This window comes from Hippoglossus stenolepis, chromosome 14 (genome assembly GCF_022539355.2).
Source record: "Hippoglossus stenolepis isolate QCI-W04-F060 chromosome 14, HSTE1.2, whole genome shotgun sequence".
Lineage (NCBI taxonomy): Eukaryota > Metazoa > Chordata > Actinopteri > Pleuronectiformes > Pleuronectidae > Hippoglossus > Hippoglossus stenolepis.
Window position 1 is genome coordinate 21,156,107 of NC_061496.1, and position 7,329 is coordinate 21,163,435.

The window sequence follows — 7,329 nt, forward strand, 5'->3', positions numbered from 1 at the left end:
AGGATCAGCGTCCCTGCTGTTGTTCTTTCTGTTAAACTCAAGTAGAGAAGGCGCCATTGATTTTCACATCTATCCATTACTTTCCTACTGTAAAATCCAGCTAAGACCAAATTTGACCTGACATTTGTCTCTCTCTCTCTCTCTCTCTCTTTTACACACACACACACACACACACACACACACACACACACACACACACACACACACACACACACACACACACACACACACACACACACGCACACACACACACACAGCAATTAAGGGCCTAACTGAAGATCTCTTAAAAAATACAACCGTTGCAGGCGCACTGGTGACTGAAGTCAAAGCCTAGGGGTTCAGAGGGATAGAAATAAAATGTCATAGAATACAATTCTTGTCGAGGGTGACAGGAAGAGCATCTTGAGCTCCAATTAATCAACCTGTAACCAAGTTGCTAGGCTATATAGACAAGGTTTGTGGGCTATTTCAACAGAATAAATCAAAGGAGATACACAGTAGCAGTAATGAATCAATCCCGGTACAATGCATACATATCCATGTTGTGTGCTACGTAGTCTGAACAGACAAAAGTATTTCCGATTTCCTCGCTTCCCTATGTGGGAGATTTTGTGTTTGCTCCTTCAAGCTGGGGTCGTTTACCAGAGGCCTGGGAGCCAGAGGGTTCTGTGTAGTAACTTAGCTGTTCCTGGGACTGAGCTCCTCTAGAGATTTCCGATGTTGTTCCAGGAATCTGCTACTCTCCCAGTTTGGGGGTAACAGCCCTGAGTGGTCCGATTACCATTTGCACAACTTCTCTGGCTCCTCATGGAGTCACGTCATGACTGACAGCTGAGACTGATTGGTTGAGCATGTCTAGCACGGCTCCATCCCCTAATTGCACTTCTGCAAACACTAACTCAAAAGGACAGCGTTCATATCTGGGACATTATCAGATTCATTTCTGGACAGTGGGATGAAATGGAGACGCGTCGTCCATCTTTTTTTTTACAGTCTATGATTCCTTGCTTGGCATAAATATCTCTGTGTGGTTCAGGTGTAGCTTCAGCAGAGAGAGGTGGCTCTCAGTACTGTTTGTGTTATGCGGTGTTGTGTTTAGTAGGTGTTGTGTTGTGTTGTGTCAATCAATAGCTTCACATTGGTTTCCAGGTTGTTGCGTGCAGGTTCTCCTTCCTTTTTCGCCCCTCCTTCCAGATTTCCCGAGCACTCTTCTTCTCTTTCCACTTTTCCCAGCCGTGGCCTCTTTGGCTTTCCAAACACTTTTAATTGCTTCAATACTCTATAAGCCTGTGGCCACTGAGTCGTATGGTGCTCTGTAGCTTTGTGCCATTTGTCGGACCACGCTTTTAAATCTCTAGCATGTTTTGGATATTCTGTCATCCTCCGCTGCAACTGGGTCACACCCACATCAACGTCCCTTTTCTTGAAATGTGTGAGTGCTTGCTCTGTGTGCCTGTGTGTGTTTTTTCTAAGTGTGGCCTCCAGCTACAGCTTGGTTAAAATACAAATATGGGGTGACTTCACCCTTTCACTATTACGTCAGTGTGCTCGTGGAGATTTGTGTTTGTGTGAATTGTTTTAATGGGAGTTATTGTCACAAAAAATATATCTGACATCTGTGTTAGGTATGTCGTCACTCAGCTCAAAGGAGGTCTTATTTTACAAAGAAGGAATAGCACTAATAGAACAGTTAATGTTAATTTATGGCAATTACTAATTCTGCAACTTGTCATGCTGTAGCCTCTCAATCTCCTTTTGCTTCATTCCTTTTATTTATTTTTGTTTTACTTGTCGTACACGACTGCACTGAGGTCTGCGAGGAGCCAGAGGTAAGTGAGGTGAGTGCAGAGAACCTTTCAGCTCCTCCTGTGTGGAAAACTCGCTCATGGGGCCTTTCCTGCAATCTCTGAACTACTGATGTGAAAAACTCAGTCTCTGTACATTTTCCCCTTCGAGACTGTAGGAAATGTAAAAGGCCAATAACATTCTCTGAACCGTGAGGTGTTAGTTTAACCAGCACTAATTGGCAGGCATCTCCTAAATCCAACTGTATTTTTGATTTTTTTGATTACTTCAGTTTATAGAGGGTTAGATGATAAGTCTTTGATTCCTTCCTCCTTCCCTCTTCCCCTTGTTTTTCTTTCCATCCCCTTTTCATCGTGCTTTTTATCTTTCATTCTTTCTTTCTTTATTTCTTTCTTGTGTCTAGTTTCTTATATCAAAAATCATTCACTTGAAGCCTCTATTACTCTATCTCCCTATCTGTTTGTTTGCACTTCAGCTGACACTTCACACTCACAACATTTTAACTTCCAACAAAAAAGAAACACTTTGGCGTGCTCTAAAATTTATTGACGCCAAATGAGCCAATCTCCAAGCAAATGTAAAACATCAGAATGTTGAGCAACAGGTCAGAAAGTCTCATTCACATGTGTCCTAAGAAACACGCGCACACAGGCTGAAGAGCACACATGGAACTCTTAGAAAAATAAATACATACACTTAAGTCTCAGAGAACAGTCTAAACTGGGCCAAGACTGGAAACCTTGGACTGAGATTCAACAAACAGATAATAGGAGACCTCCGAGCTAGAGAGGAAGTACTTGGAGGCAGATAGAGGGGACACAGCAACACCAGATTTATGATGACACAACAAAGAAAGGCTCCTGCAAAATGCCTCATATGGCCCAATGGTCCAATATCTGGTCCATATCTGTTGGCAGTGCCACCAAAGGGCGAGATGAGAAGATACTGACAAAACACATATTCTCTAGCCACCTGACAGCAACCCCAAAGGACCCTGTCGTCATTACCAACTGCACGCACACCCCTACTTGCGACTCTCTCCGAGGTTTCTGCATTTTTCCCCCGGGTTATTCTCCATGTGCACTAATGTAACCAAGAAAAAAGACATTAGGAACATGACATTTTCCATTCCTCCGCAGTGAAAGAATACATATCCTCCAGGAGCTCCTGAAACGACCAGGTGTATCTCCTCAGCAAATCTGGGGTTTCGGAAAGATAAGGATGTCATCCACATGAACCAAAAATTTTAAATGTCACAAGGGACATCATTCACAAGGCCCCTAAACACCATGGGGGTAAGAGTGAGGCCAAATGTCTTGACAAAATATTCGAAGTGACACATTAACGCTGTCGTCCATTTATTCCCTTTGAGGATATAGACCAGCCAATAGGTATTGCACTGCTTTAACTTGCAGAACTAATGAGAGAGTGTATTTGTTTGTTTTGTTATTCAGCCCACAAAAGTCTATCGAGGGTCTTAATCTACCATCCCTTTGCCCAACAATAATGAAAACAGTGTCCCCCAGAGATGTTTCTTCTATGGCAGCACGTCAAGAGAAGCTATAAAGCCAACTGTTGGCAAGTGGACCAGTGCTCTGGAGGTCTGTGGTGCAATCATAGGGATGGTGAGGAGGCAGGGGGAGACAAGATGTTTGTTCAACACTGTGGAGAGGTCAGGAGGCTCAGACAGGGACTAAGAGCTGACTGGGGCAGAACGCAGACATTGTGACTATATGATCTTGAGCTAGCAGTTCATTTAGAGTTTTAGCCTCAGGGGCTCAGTCTTATCAATGTCCAGATCAGTAGCTGACTAATGCAAGGACATAGCCTCAGTTGACGACTCAATAGTCTTAAATTTGTGCCTTACCCTACATAGATCTGCTCAAGAGTGGCCTTGCTATTATCAGAAAGGATCTTTAGCGCGTGTTCAAATTGTCCCAGTAGTAAGCCTCGGGTGCAAATGGCCTTGCATTTATAGAAAGACCAGAGGCATTTTCAGGGTGGGGGATTTGTGTCTGCTGGATTCATCCTCTGGCCAAATCGTACTGTTAAGGCACACGTTTTTTTCAACTCAAATGCAGAACACAGCATTGACTCTGCCAAGCAAATTGGAAGAAGCAAAAATTCATTAACAAACTGAGCTTTGATTGCAGGGAGCTGCAGTACATTCTTCGTGGACTGGGCGAGGAAGAAGCAGGGGGGAACCAGGTAGCCGGATACTGAGGGGAGGGGAATTGGCAATGCAGAGGAATTGGCAGAGGGGAGTAGGGCAGAAAAGAGTCCTGCATGGTGTCAGGTTCCCGCCTAGAGAAGTGTTTAACGCCGTCTATTTTGGTAATCAGGAAAAAAGTTGTTTAACGGGTAGAAATATTTGTATGAATTCATTTTATGACAATGGGTAGAAATGAACTGAAGTATCTTTTTTTCTGGAGAAATCAGGTATTTAAATGAATACTGGGGGTAATTATTTGTGGGTATGAGTGGTGTTTATTGTTAAAGTATAAAGTGATTGTAGATCAGCGGGGGCAGGGAGGACAGAGGACATCGCTGCAAAATGTACGTAGCAAAAACCTGTCAGTTTGTGAATGTAAGCATTGGGGAAAATATTAAACGAATAAACCGACATGAGCAAGATTAGGTCGGTTAGAGGTTATAAATGTTGGTTTTGATAATTTTTTGGGTAATTACCAAGCCATACTACCAGGTAAATCAAAATGGATAACATAAATATAAAAATAGCCAGTGGTGGTGCTTGTAAAAAGTGCAAAAAGGACTTTTGATACTGAGGAAACACATTTACAGCTGTAGCAGCTACAAGTGCTACAACAATTGACAGATACTTTTCCAAGAACAAAACTCAATCACACACATACAGGAGGACAGGGACACCATAACCCATATGATGTGAGTGAGAGTATGTGTGTTTAATCACAAGGGACGAGTCAGGTCACGGGACATACAGTATGTTAGTGGGTCCCGGCATGTCCAGATTTGACTCAGAGATAACTGCAGGTTATGGGTATTCGGTGTGGAGCTTTGCAGATGTGGGCAGATGCCAGACTCTGGGCCAGAGTGAGTCCAGATAGAGGGAACTAGGATGATCCAGAGCAGGTTCAGAGCAAATCAGGAGTGACATGCAGGCGGGAGTCAGGCAATGAAAGCTTCAGAAAGAGGGAAACAAGAGATAGCTTACCTTCAACAAGTAACATGATTAAAAAAGGCTGGAGTGTCAATGATTGTGCGGCAGGAGCTATGACCTGAAAGTGATCTGACAATGTTGTGGAGTTGAAGCCCAGTGTTCCAAGCACAGGTGATTAGAGATAGTTTGCAGCTTCAGATTGTAATCAAGGCAGAGACAGAAGCTTCAGTCTCCATGAGAGAGAGGTGGCACAAGTAGAGGGCGTCACTCTACTTAAAAGTCACTACTTTTAAGTAGACTACCATTACTACCATTACTACCATTACTACCATGACTACCATTACTTTTAAAAATGTCAACTTCTCTGCTTGCTTGAGAACTTTTTATCTTGCAGTGCTTATTGAAGCCGACTGAATGTTTAGGCATACATTTTCAATTTCTTTATTTTCAAAGTAGTTGAGTTGTGACAGTGTGTCACAGTGTGCAGGACCATCCATCAATCATTGTCATCGCTCCTCCTTTAAGTTGGGTGATAGACACTGTCAACCTCTTCAGTCCATTTATGAGTTAGAGCAGTGGTTCTCAAATGGTGAGGCAAGTCCATGTGTGCCCTGGGTTTTTGAGTGAAATGTACAATATTATTATTGCAATACAACTATACCACTACAGGGCTCCAGAGTGCGACCATTTAAATCTGTGAAGTGAGACAAAAATGTTTCCTTCTACCGGTGCGCCAAACATTTAGCTGGTCTGTCTCTGTATTTAGACGAGTTGTGTCGCTTCCTCATCTCATCTCCTCTGCGAGGTTTACACTCTAAATGTTATATCCTCCTCTGGAGACGCGTTTGTGAGTGGATCACAGCGGACATTTAGACTAAAAACATGGTATAAATTCACCTTTTTGAGTCGAATTTGAATGTCCAGGCTTGCAGACACTTCGTTGACACTACAGGAGCCGTGTGGAGGCATTTTTTGTCTTATTCTGTTGTTAGAATTTACGTTTGAAGGGGTGGACTCAAACACTTCACCCACCCCTCCATCAGCATAGTGGTGAGTAGATAATGAGTGAATTTTCCTTTTTGGGTGAACTATCCCTTTAATTAGCACTACTTAAGTATAATTTTAAATACTGGATTAAAGGTTTTACATAGCTGTATTGATACATTAACTTGAGTAAAAGAATCTTCTTCCACCCCTGTTGAGAACATATTTTCTTACATCTGCCACTGGCCACATTTATTAATACATTTCATCTACATTGTTTATCATGTACATCTCAGCCATGTCCTCTGGGTTCTCAGCTGACTCAGGGAGATGCAGCATGGCCTCTCCTCCCTCTGAGCGTTCTTTGTTGATCTTGTCTGGAATTCAACTTCTTGTCCTCCTGATAACCAGACCTGCTGAATCTGGGCCCGCAGAATCCCAACAAGATCTTAAACAAATAGAGACACTGCTCAGAATGATAAGACAATCTGCACCCTCTTCTGCATGTGTGGTACAGTCATGTGAAGTTATTTTAAATAAAATCATCCATCACATTACAAACATAAAACAGATGCAACATTGTTTAAAGAACTGTAGGGCTGCAGCCTATAGGTGGTGGTGAACCCTGCAAAACATGTAGTTAGCTTGTGTTAGACATCAATACCTTTGCTAAAGAGGTTATGTTTTTATTGCTGTTTGTTTGTTTGTCTGTCTGATAGCTGGATTATACAAAAACTATTTAGCTATTTATATGAAATCTTGTTGGAGGGACGAACCCATTAAATTTATGAACTGTTCCAAATAAGCAGGAGCGTTACCATTGGCAGAGGTATGCCCTCTCCGAGCACCCTTCTTATTGCTATGTATTGTTGTTCAGTTACATACAGTAAGTACAAACTCCGACTTTGACTCAAAAGTATAGGAACAGTTGGCTACATGATGTCATGATCCCTCTAAGTTACTCGAAAGGGACCTTTGGACTTTATCTGTCCATCTTAACAGTCTTGTACTGTTTCTTTGAATTTCTTATAGTAACTTTGAGTTTGGTTGCTTGTCAAGTGGAGCTTTGATAAACCATTTTATTTATATCAAACCATCTTAATTATCAAAACCTACTTGCATCTGGTGTGCATGGGTTCTGAAATCCCCTCAACAGTACGAACTGACTAAAGAAACGGTCTTAGCAGAAACTTACAAATAAAAAGAAGACTTTCATTAACTGTCATTTACCTTAAATACTTTAATTTCCAGAGACATTTGACGGGCATACTGACAGACCGTACTTATCAGAGCACATTACAAAAAAGTCCAAATGTTTGTTGCCTGGCTGGATTCTGTGGACACACTGGATTCACAGCCAGCATCAGGTCTGGAGGCTTCCAGCCTGCATCCGAGCATGT